This window comes from Squalius cephalus (assembly GCF_949319135.1).
Source record: "Squalius cephalus genome assembly, chromosome: 1".
NCBI lineage: Eukaryota > Metazoa > Chordata > Actinopteri > Cypriniformes > Leuciscidae > Squalius > Squalius cephalus.
In genome coordinates this window covers 24,379,530-24,391,627 of record NC_137122.1, presented here as the reverse complement: position 1 = coordinate 24,391,627, position 12,098 = coordinate 24,379,530, and the positions used below count along the sequence as shown (strand labels likewise).

The following is a 12,098-nucleotide window of genomic DNA, read 5'->3' as shown; positions in this document are numbered from 1 at the left end:
GATTGGTCTACTCTGCTCTGATTAGTCAGATGGCCCAGTCTGTTGGGATTGGTCTACTCTGCTCTGATTGGTCAGATGGTTCAGTCTGTTGTGATTGGTCTACTCTGCTCTGATTGGTCAGATGGTTCAGTCTGTTGTGATTGGTCTACTCAGCTCTGATTGATCAGATGGCTCAGTCTGTTGTGATTGGTCTACTCTGCTTTGATTGGTAAATCAGTGTGTGTCGGAAACCAAACGTCCGTTACCATATCTGAATTTTAGCTGTGGATCTTCCTTGGCACTTAAGTGATACAAACAGTAACAATGGCATCTGTTTTTCCAATTCCTGCACGAGTTGAAGTGCATCAAAGTGGGTTTGCTTTTACAGAGCAAAAAAAATAGTGTCTTTTCGACATGAACAACACAAACAAAACTCTTCCAGTCTCAGCTACAACTACAGTGTTTGAGGGTCAAAGTAGATGTTGTTCGCAGGCAGCCAATGAAGACCATAGGCTGGCATTATGCAAATTTGTTACATTGTTACATAGGTAACAGGAAGTAAAACTGGAATTACTGATGACTTGTTTCAGCAGTTCAGATATGATTATTTCTTTCAGGGGGACAGTAACTTTATTTGTCGTGCACTTTGATCTTTGAAACTTTGCTGAACTTTTACATCAGGGTTCCTCAAATCCAGCCCTGGAGGGCCACAGTCCTGCAGAGTTTATCTCAAACTATGATCGACCTGCAATTTTCTAGTAACTCTGAAGACCTTGACTAGCTTGTTCAGGTGTGTTTGATTAGGGTTGGAACTAAAGTCTGCAGGGCATTGGCCCTCCAGGACCGGATTTGAGGAACCATGTTTTACATTCACAAACAGCTATTACACACGGCATGAAAGATAATATCCAAAAAAAAAAAAAAAAACATAATAGGGGCACTTTAAGTATCCATTTTGTTTCATATGTTTTACCTCAGGAGAAAAAAAAAATAGACACAAATGAATTGGTAGTCATGATAAGAGTATAGAGTTGTAAAATGAATGTGGCGAGCAGCTCAGATTGAGATCTCTTCAAAATCTCTAGAGACGACACATAGAGGAGTCTTTTTCTTGTCTGTCTCAATTTGCACTGCATTCTCTTCATAATCTCTTGAAGAAATGAATGAGATATAAAAAGAGATCTCCTATATCTCTCTTTTTCTGCATACTACTTTTCTATATACTTCTTGTCTTCTCAGAGGAGGTTTTTGAATTATGTCCCCTGGTACCCCTGCACTCCTGTGGACCAACACACACACACACACACACACACACACACACACACACACACACACACACACACACACTTTCAGTAAACTGTCCTCTTCTGCTTCTCTTTATATGGTAATGTGTGTCTGCAGACAGAGAGACAGACAGGGAGAGAGAGAGAGTGAAAGAGAGAACCTCTGTTTTCTAGGAACTTGACCCTTATCAAACATGCGCTACTTTGTTATTGTGGTCTTGCTCAATTACCAGACCCCAAACCAAACACACACACACTGCAGCTCAGAGACGCCCCGGAGGAGACGGGAAGCTTGAAGCTCATTCATTGTTTTATATTCAGCACGAAACCTACTTACTGCAAGTACACAAACCCGAATTAAAGTATGCATTGCATTTCTCAGGGTCGCTGCTAGGGGCGCTATAACAGACTTTAGCATTTGCACAAATTATTCTTCTACATTCCACTTTGGTGTCATTGATATACTATTATAGTTTTCATTAATATTTTAAATTCGTTTTTCGTCAAGAATTGGTTGCATCAGTTTTCGAATCACCATTACACAGAACCGAGAACTGTTTCTTTCGGACACGTTGAGAACCGATGAGCTGGAGATATTGAGCATGTGTGATAGCACCTGTTTCTTTCGGACAACTGATGCTGTGCTGATACAATGAGCACAGGTGGACCGAGGACTTAAATAAAGGGACGAAGGTTTCCAAAATGTAAGTTTATTTATTAACAAATAAAACATGAGCCAGTAAAACATCCACGTTTGCACATCAGTGCCTGTATTTTGTAGCCTAGAAATCTAGACGCACCCTAGCGGCAGCAAAATTTATTTTGCAGCCAGGGTAGTCTAGCAACTCTCCGTTGACTTTCGTGCTGTAAAAACCTAAATTGGGTCAGGCCAATCACGTCGTGTAAAGAGTAGGCGGGGCGGGCTTAACATAATGACGACAGAGTTGCGACGGTTCCCTGTTACTTGAAAACAAAGAATGGCGGCTGCTGGAGAACAGTCTTTCGAATCGGCTTTGGCCGCGGCTCTGGAGGACTTGGAGTTAAGTTTTTCTTTGAGAAAAGAGCAAAGAACGGCACTTAAGTCATTCTTAAAAAAGGAAAAAAGGTTCGTAGTTTTGCCGGCCAGATTCAAAAGTTGAATCTATCAACTAACGTAAGCTCCGCTGTTGGGAAAACGCTCTGGTTGGTTGAAGCGCTGTCCTATTGCGTGCAGAGGGAATTTGAAAGACAGCCGTTTATCCCGCCCCTCGGATTGAGCCGTGTCTGTGGAGAGTTGCCAGACCTAACATCTTGATGTAGGTCTGGCTTGCCAGGCTATGTATTTTGTGCTTTAGTTGCAAAACGTAAATGTTAGAAACCCAAGATGGTGGTGATGATGATGAGTATTATTATCATTTAACTTCAGTTATAATTACAAATGACTTTATTTGAATGTGTTTGAGTGTATTTTTATCCACCGGGACGATAGAATTGACATCATTATATGAGGACGTAAAGAACTGGCGAACCTGTTTTTTGAACCAGTTCATTGAAACGAACTGTCCGGAAAAGAACCGGACTTCCCATCACTAGCGGTAATGGTGATTGCTTGCAGATCGCATGTAAAAGACCGATCAGCCTACGCCCTCTAGAGTTTCAGGACGGAACTAGATGTTTAGGCATCTGGCAGAAGCTTTTATCCAATATTTCCGTTCATACATTCCCTGGAAATCGAACCCATAACCTTAGTGTCGCTAGGAAAAACCTCCCTTCGATGAGGAACTTGAAAGTAAAAATGAATCATTATTATAAAACAATGTTTTATTTTTGTTGTTTTTTAGGTCTAGGGTTTGAGTTAGTCTACAGTCATTATTAGCTTTATAAAAAAACAACGTCTGTTCTGTGCTGCATTGTCTCTTAGATTGTGTGTGTGCGTGTGTGTGTGTGTGCGTGTGTGTGTGTAACTAATTAAATTGTTGTTAGCATAGCAAATGGTGCAATAAATTTAAATTGCTGGAACAATGCAATTTGTCTGAAATCCGGATCTCTCCGTCCTGCCTTAAATATGACTGCGAGAGACATTAGGACTCATTTAGTGTAATTAAAGCCCAGATTGAAGCGTCCGTGGCTCTGTCTGTGCCGCGTGTGGATCTGTCTGTCAGTCTGAGCGAGCGAGCGAGGGATCGGTAGGTGGGTTTGGAGTGGCTGGGTGGCAGGGTGAGCGTGCGGGGCCTCCCTGGCTGGCGCCTGAAATTTTACCTTCCTATTCATCAGGCTGGTGTATTAATAATAACAGCACATCTGGAGTCACTTACTGTCTACAGTTAACCCTTTACAGAGATGCTGTCCTCCTCTTCTCCTTTCTCCTACCTCCTCTCTTTCTCTCTCCTCTAGAAGTGCATTTCTGTATCAGTACGATAGTTTTAAAATGCTCTGAATTTCTCACGCAAACACCAAAAAGACAGTACAGTACAGAATTGCAGTAAAAATATTTCAGTGCACTGCAAAAAATATATCATAGGTAAGTCATGACAACTTGTTTTTTTAATTACTTTAACTCATCAACAATTTTTTATAAGTTGTATGAGATTCAACTCGTTTTTTTAAGTCAGTTTGATATAATTTAAGTTGAAATGACTTGTATGATCAAATTGATTATACTTAATGTAAGGCAGCAACTGAACTTCAGTTTATAAGTGGAAATAGGTGGACATTTTTACAGTGTGGTTTCTGCAGATGCTATTATACTAAAGTCACTTACAATAGCATGCAAATTATGTTGACATACTACATTACCTGGGTAATTGGGAACATGATTACCTTGGTCTGAAAATCCAGAAAAAAAAAACAAAAAACATATACAACAACTTCTATAAGACATTTTATATCACAGTGACTGTATGTGTCATTACACAGTCATTTCTTTTTCTGGTTTATATTTTAATAAGCATTTGGCAATGATAGTATTTGGAAAATCCATTACATTAACACTTAGTAGTTAATCTCAATTGACTTGGTATCTCATTTGATTATTTATATATATATATATATATATATATATATATATATATATATATATATATATATATATATATATATATATATATATATATATATAGGGATGGGCACGAGTACTCGGACGTGACAGAAAACATCAACAATGATCACCCTGACTTTAAAAAATATATTTATCTATTTTTCTTATTTTTTATTGCGCCATTTTTGGGTGGTACCTGCATGAGGTCTGATTGGTTACACATTATCATCAGACAATCATAAGCATTATAATGAGAACAAGATTGTAATGGAATGTTGTAAAGTCACGTGCACACGCTGAACGGCCGCTGACGGCCCGGAGCTCGCATCTGTGAAAGCATCTAAACAGATTGTAAAATAGGCACTATGATTATATATTAGTCACATATTTAGGTCTAAATAACAACATTCTTGCCTAAAGAACTCTTAAAACTATTTCGTGACACAACAACAGTAGTATTTTTACAAAAATATGGTGGATTTGCTCAACCGCCATGAGAGTAACCGCAAGCGGAGTGATACAAATGGTGAAATGGTTGAATATATATTTATATATATATTACATAATATAACAAATATATTAACATGTATGTGTTTAGAAATAAAAATAAACCATTCAAATTACACTTTTTTTAACCATTTTTTTTTTTTATATTTATTTCTAAATTCATACATATGTTAATATGTTTGTTATATTATGTAATGTATATTTTCTTTATAAAATATCAAAATTAACCAGAATATATATATATATATAATTTTTTTTTTTTTTTTTTTTTTTTTTTAGATAAAAAGGGGTTGCAGGTTTAGCCTAATCAGTCAATAGAAACTAGTTTGTAACCAAAAATGTATTTTACTGTCATTTATTGGTTGAGAAGATGTCCATTTTGGATGTTGAGAACCAGAAATGTGATGTTTTTAACTATATTTCATGTTAACTGCACGTAGATAATGTGTTTTTCTGAAATTTCTGTTTCTTAATGAAGAAAGTCACAGGGCACGAAGTGTACTTTCTTTATGGAAAGTGCTGACCGTCTTTACCCTCCAACTGAGTCTTCTGAGCGTCATGCGCCGTGGAAAGGGGGAACCCAGAGTCAGCGGGGGGGCTGTTCACGGGCCAAGCGTTGGCTCAGCATCGGCCCGACACACACACGGGCCGGTCCGTCTGGCCGTGTACCTGCTTGCATGTGCAGGTGACAGAGATCTGGGTCGTACCAAAGTGACAGGCGCTCAAAACAGCGTGGCAACCGCAACCTCATTACCGCATCGACTCGCACAGCCCTGGCGTTGTTACCGAGCAGAAAACACACTCACACACATGTACAGACAGTGGTCATCACTCATCCGCGCTGCAGTCAACACTAATGATGTCATCAACAGGCGCCCGGCCAGACTCGCACAAACTATAGAGTAGAAGTACCTGTATAAAGAGCCTTATTTAGCTTTAGAGAGAGGGAGAGAGAGAAAAAGAGAGAGAGAGAGAGCGGCTTCTGTTTTTCCGAAGCTATGCCTCCCACTGAGAAACACATATGTAAATAAATACATTTATTATTATATATAAATATATATATTACACGTCTCCATAATATATTTAGATATATATGCATGCATTAGAAAAGAAAGAACACGTCAGGCTTGTGTAAACGCATTCGACAAACAAGGCGGTGTGGTGCTAATCATTTTCTTAGAAAAACAAGCGCGGAGAAATTACGGCGTGTGTTTGTCTAAGCGAGCGCTACTGGGGAATTTCTCTGCGAAAATAAATAACGCTAATTGAATAAACGAAGGCTGACATAGTGGATTCTGGACTGAGTTTACAAATATAAGGCCGTAGATTAAACTCTGCGTTTAATCCGGAGTGGCTTATTATAAACTCTGTTGGTGACAGACAGGTTAGTTAGGGAGGTTCCTTATTAGGCAGCATCACTGAAATTATTGAATTTAATGACACTTGACTAACATACAGTAGACAAAAGAGTTGCATGTTGATAAAGAACAAACTAGTCAGTCATGCTAATAGTGACTTTTCTTTAATTCATCCCTGTTAAAGCACTGCTGCTGTAGCAAATCCACTGTCTTCAGCATATATTTCTAGACATGTGTTGGATTCCAAATGGTTTTATGTCATTTTTCTATAGACATTTTTTCCTGTTGCATATCACAAGTTTTTTAAGCATCATTTTTAACCTATGTGTCAAGCTAAATTACTCTAATTTGCATCTCAACGTCCATTAATGTGCACTGTCCATTTCAAATATGTGTAGTTTTCTTAATATTTTGAGGTACGTTTTATTTTTATAAAGTTTTAGCAGTTTTGTTGTGTTTTTTTAGGGCTGTCAAACGATTAATCGCGATTAATCGCATCCAAAATAAAAGTTTGTTTTTACATAATATATGTGTGTGTACGGTGTATAATTATTTTCTATATATAAATACACACACATGCATGTATATATTTAAGAAATATTTGCATGTATATACTGTGTATATATATTTAGATTATATATAATTTATATTATATATAAATATTTTATATATAAATAACACATTTTTCTTAAATATATATGCATGTGTGTGTATTTATATATAGAAAATAATTATACACCGTACACACACATATATTATGTAAAAACAAACTTTTATTTTGGATGCGATTAATCGTTTGACAGCCCTAGTTTTTTTGTCATTTAAAATGACTAGCACTCTCTCTAGTGTCCTTACTCTGTTCATTAAGGCTGGTGTCCCACTGATCAAGTTTCAGTTGATTTTTAGTCTTTATTTACACTCATTTATTTGAGAATTAAAGGAATTTGTGTGGTCTGTCCTGCTCAGCTGCTGATTTTTTATGGTTATTGTGCAATTTCTGGTGCTCTAGTACACATTAATGACTAATAAAATAAAAAAGAGCAGGAACAGAACAGTGTGTTTTTATCGAATGTTTTTTTTACTCACAGAAACTGTGAATAATGAGCACGTACTTTTAGCATGGACAAATATACAAACACATACTCCATGAAATACATCTCAGTCCAGTAAGTTTATTTTGTGCACTATTACTATTCTTATTTTATAGAGCTTCACATTGATTTGAGGCAAAATGCGGTTGCTATGTGTGACAGTTGATGGTTGGGATTCCTGTTGCTCAAAATGTTCATGGCGCTTGCAATGCCAAGGGCATGGGGTTCGATTCCCAGAGAATGCATGAGAAAATCTGTAAAACCTATAGCTTTAATGCAATGCAAGTCACTTTAGAAAAAATTATGTCTACATTAATCGGATACATTTTAAAATGCATCTTTTTCTTTACAATTTGAGCTTTTTGAAGACAGTCTTCCAAGTGGATACGTTTGAGAATACCGTTTTCTGCGTTGTTGTGTGGACTGTGAAAACAAAGATTTTTGAAAATGATGACGCATGTTTTTGGTTTTCATGAAAGATATCCATATGTTTATCCTGGTATGTGCCTGCTATTCACTTGCACAGTTTTGCTTAAGATAAATACAAAGTTCAGTTATGAAACTCTAGATGGCGCAGGCTGATAGATAGTCCTTAACTCAATATGGTTGCAATCACATCATTCAGCTGATTGGTTCTTGCTGTATCAGTAGCCAATGAGCTCGCTGGTCAACCTTCAAATACTTTCAGAAACCCTCCCTCTTCCCCAGCTCCACCTGTATAGATCTGCCACAGGTAATTCATGTATACTACAGCAGCAGCATGTCTTACTAGCTCACAGCAGACTGTCGTATATATATATTGGCAGAAGCAAGTCCCGTACTTTCTCTACTACAGCAACAGATCTATTCCGCCAAGAAAGACCAAACATATTAAAATTGTAATATCCGTGCCAAACACTCTGAAAGTTTTCATGTCAGAAATTTTTGAATTTTGTACAATCTTCATATTACATTCCTTCAAAGATGACAGAAAATGTACTCGCAATTGTGCAAAACATGAGGGTGACCTTGATGCACCAGTAGCTACATTTATGCACTTAAATAGCATGTTTATAATCGGATTTATGGCTCAATCGGTTTGAAAAGCCTCCATGAAAACACCTCAATCAGTTGAGCTCGATCCGAATGAAATTTCGGGGTTGTGTAGACCTGAAATAACCCAATCAACGAGAAAAAGTTTGATTGTAAATGGTTGAATCAGACTTTTTTCTCAATCAGATTTCGGAAAACGGCGAGCATTTCCCCAGCTAGCAAAAATAATCTAAGAATGTTCCCATTATAAAAACGAAATTTCGGATGATATTTCATCCAGACTTCGAAAAGTTTTAAAAACATTGTCCTGGGTTATGCAAATGTTATATATTCCGTTTTAGCATTTGGGAACATAGTGGTATTGTTACTTCTGAAACAAATATTAACATTAAAAAAATGCTAGACAAACGTCCAACTAATATGTTTCAGACAAAAACATTCCATGAATGATTTATAAATAACGTTTTTGTGCTAACGTTTTGAGAGCGGTACCAGATCACTTTGAACAAACGTTCTATTAGCATTACTGGCAGAAGAGTTGATCATAACTTTGAGGGAACATTGCCAGAACGTTTCCTGTGAGATGGGTCGAAACGGAAAGGCCTTTTTCAAGTGTTTCCTGATGTAGACATAGCCTAAACGTGACGCTCCTTACAAAATCTGCTGGTTTTGTTTTGGGACGCTGTTCCTGTAGAGTTGAAATGAAGTTGTTCCCCCCGTGCGTCCTCTGAGCCCCTGCGGTCCTCGTCTCCATCTATCTCAGTACGCGCACCTCTCGCTTCATTAAACACGCACAGGGCATCGACACATGCGCCCACCATCCATCAAACCGCGTTCTGTTTATTTTCAGAGCTAAGAAAGACCTATTTAACGGCGAGCAGGTTGCATCAGTGTGTGTGTGTGTGTGTGTGTGTGTGATTCACCTGTCAGAATGTCCCGTCAGGAGATTTCTGCTCTCGGCTCACCTGAACTGAAAGGCACATTGATGGCGCTGCGGACAGAAATAACTGCTGATGTCATGTGTTATGGGACGGAGAAACTGTGAGAGTGAGAAACATACGCACATTATTCAAACCTTGACAGCACGAGCACTGCTCAGATATTGGTCTGATATCGGCATTAGTCTCTTGTAAAGTCAACATTGCAGCCAGGAATCGCACACTTAGACAGGAGAGACGGTCTGACTGACGTGAAGTTAACAATCATGGTGTATTTTTGATGTGAAAGCTTGCAGTGATAACACAGTGAGGTGCGTTGATTGATTCATTATTCATGTGTTATTGAAACAATTGTTCATACAGCTATTTTTACACACTGTAGCCTATGTTGTTGGATTCAACTGCAGTTTGTGTAAGAAATATACTGATCTAAATGTTGCTCTCTCTCTCTCAAATGAAGCATTTAAGCAATTCATTTGACTGAGTCAATTCTTTTAGACAGTTCAGTTGAAAAAAGCGGTTAATTCTTTTATTCTGCTAGGACGCATTAAACTGATCAAAAGTGACCGTAAAGGCATTTATAATGTTACAAAATATTTCTATTTGGAAAAAAAAAAGCCGTTCTTTTGAAATTTCCATTCATCAAAGAATCCTAAAAAATATGAAGCAGCACAACTGGTTTTCAACATTGATAATAATCAGAAATGTTTCTTGAGCATCAAATCATCATATTAGAATGATTTCTGAAGGATCATGTGACACTGAAGACTGGAGTAATGATGCTGAAAATTCAGCTTTGATCACAGGAATAAATTACATTTGAACATATATCCAAATAGAAAACAGGTATTTTAAATAGTAATAATATTTCACAATATTACTGTTTTTACTGTATTTTTGATCAAACAAATGCAACCTTGGTGAGCAGAAGAGACTTATTTGGTGTCAAATGTTGTTTTTGCAAACAATATCTTCTAAAGGTTCAATGGCATGAAGAAACTTTTTGGTTGAACTAAATCAGCGTCTAGTTCTTTCTCAGAAATGCTCATTGTAGCAGCCTGGCGCCTTGAAAACACAATTTTTATTTGACATCAGACTGATTTTTGATATTGAATGAAGACACCTATTGACATTGACAGTGTTTGAGATTTTTTGTGAATTTTTGTGCATTATGGAGACGCGACTGAGATGATATAATTACTAGAACAGCAGAAACAGTATTTGGCCCATATTACTGCACTGTTTGTACACATGAGAAAGCAGCACACAGTAGATGTTTCTCTTTCTAATAATGGCCTGTGAAACAGCCTTTAAACACTGTAATGCCTCCACAGCATGTACGGATTTAAAGTGCGATTTGGTTAATTAGCTTGTTTTGACACAGTGTGTGTTTAAATGAGAGTTTATAGGGATCGGTGTGTGAGAACGCTGCTGTCTGAGAGCCTCACGGGAACACGAGAAGACGGGCCTCTTAAATGCCTTGGATAGTTTTATTTTATAGCAAAACCCCAAACATTCCCCGGTGGTTTAAGGTGCCGATCGGATAGTTGTTTTCACTGGCCGTATTCAAGTCTCTCTTTCAATGCAAGTCTATGGGATTTTTGTGTTCAGTTGGGGTTCTATATAGAACCGTAGAGTTCAATTTTAAAGAACCCTTCATGCCAAAAAGGTTCAATATAAAGAGAAATGTCTCAAATGATTGCATAATTATTTCATGTTAAAGGGGTTATTTAAATTTTCTTGTGATAAAGTGTGTTTATGAGCTTTTTAATTCATAAAATGTGATTGAAATTAATTAAAACAAAAATAATAAATGAAAACTAAACCCCAAAAATGATCCCATATTGGGAACCTCTAAAAGGTTCTAAATATAATACGTCTGACAGAACTGTTTAAGATTCCATATAGAACTTTTAGTTTTAAGAGTGGCAAAGACAACAAAAATTGTCAGTTTGTTTTGTAAAGTAACAGCGCACCTCTTTTTAACAAAATACATGATTTGAGGAATCATTCACTCCAATGTAACCTGGAATATAATGTAAGAGTTAAAAATACCAAAAAAAAAAAAAAAAAGACCAAATTGCTCACCTTAATTCAAGTGTGTGTGTTCAGTAATGTGGCCTCAATTAGACATGACTGTGGAAACTGTAATTGAGGAGATAAATGATGTGAACAAGCCACAGGAATCAATGTAGACCTTTAATGAGTGGTGCACACTAAATTAAAATCATCTATTACTATTACTTGGGGTTAGTGATGACATGCATGATTCCTCATGAATCATGTGTCTTTTTGAGGAGAGCTGTGCTATTATTTTGTTGTTTTAAATCATCAGATTCACCATTTTCACCTGCTGGACCATAAAACAGGTGAAAAAAAAAATGTCCCATAGATACACATTTAAGGGGGAACCTGACCGAGTCACTTCTACAGGCTAGAAGATCTTTGACAACCTAAGAACCACATAGCAATGCTATAGCATCATGGCGGCAAGTTTTGCATGTGTGTGTTTGTGTCTTTAACAGGCTCAGAGGATTGTGGGAACAGAAGTGACAGTGAAGGCACAGGCAGATGTGATCTTTCAGCTGTGAAATGTGTCTGTAATGGTACAGGATCATAACTACAGGTATTTCTTACTTTCTTACACTTAAAAAAGAAATGTTCTTTATTGGCATTGATAGTTCCATAAAGACTTTTTGACATGAATGGAATCTTTCCATTTCACAAAAGTTTCTTCATAGAGGAAAAATGTTCTTTAGATTATTAAAAATGTATTTACACTGAGTAGTACTACACACACTAAGTAGGTTTTATTTATTTTTATTTTTTTAACAAACTCTCGACTGAGCGGTTCTGTAGGGAACTAAGAATGGTTCTTTAACCCTTAAACGCAT

The 12,098-nt window shown here is 37.1% G+C and overlaps 1 long non-coding RNA gene across 1 annotated transcript in view; it reads left to right on the top strand.

Annotated features, from left to right (window-relative positions):
- LOC307157469 overlaps positions 1-12,098 on the top strand; it is a 55,285-nt gene that overhangs the window by 23,155 nt on the left and 20,032 nt on the right. Inside the window, exon 2 of the long non-coding RNA XR_013820995.1 lies at positions 11,730-11,830. This is a non-coding gene — a long non-coding RNA (uncharacterized lncRNA). The remainder of the gene's footprint in view (positions 1-11,729; positions 11,831-12,098) is intronic.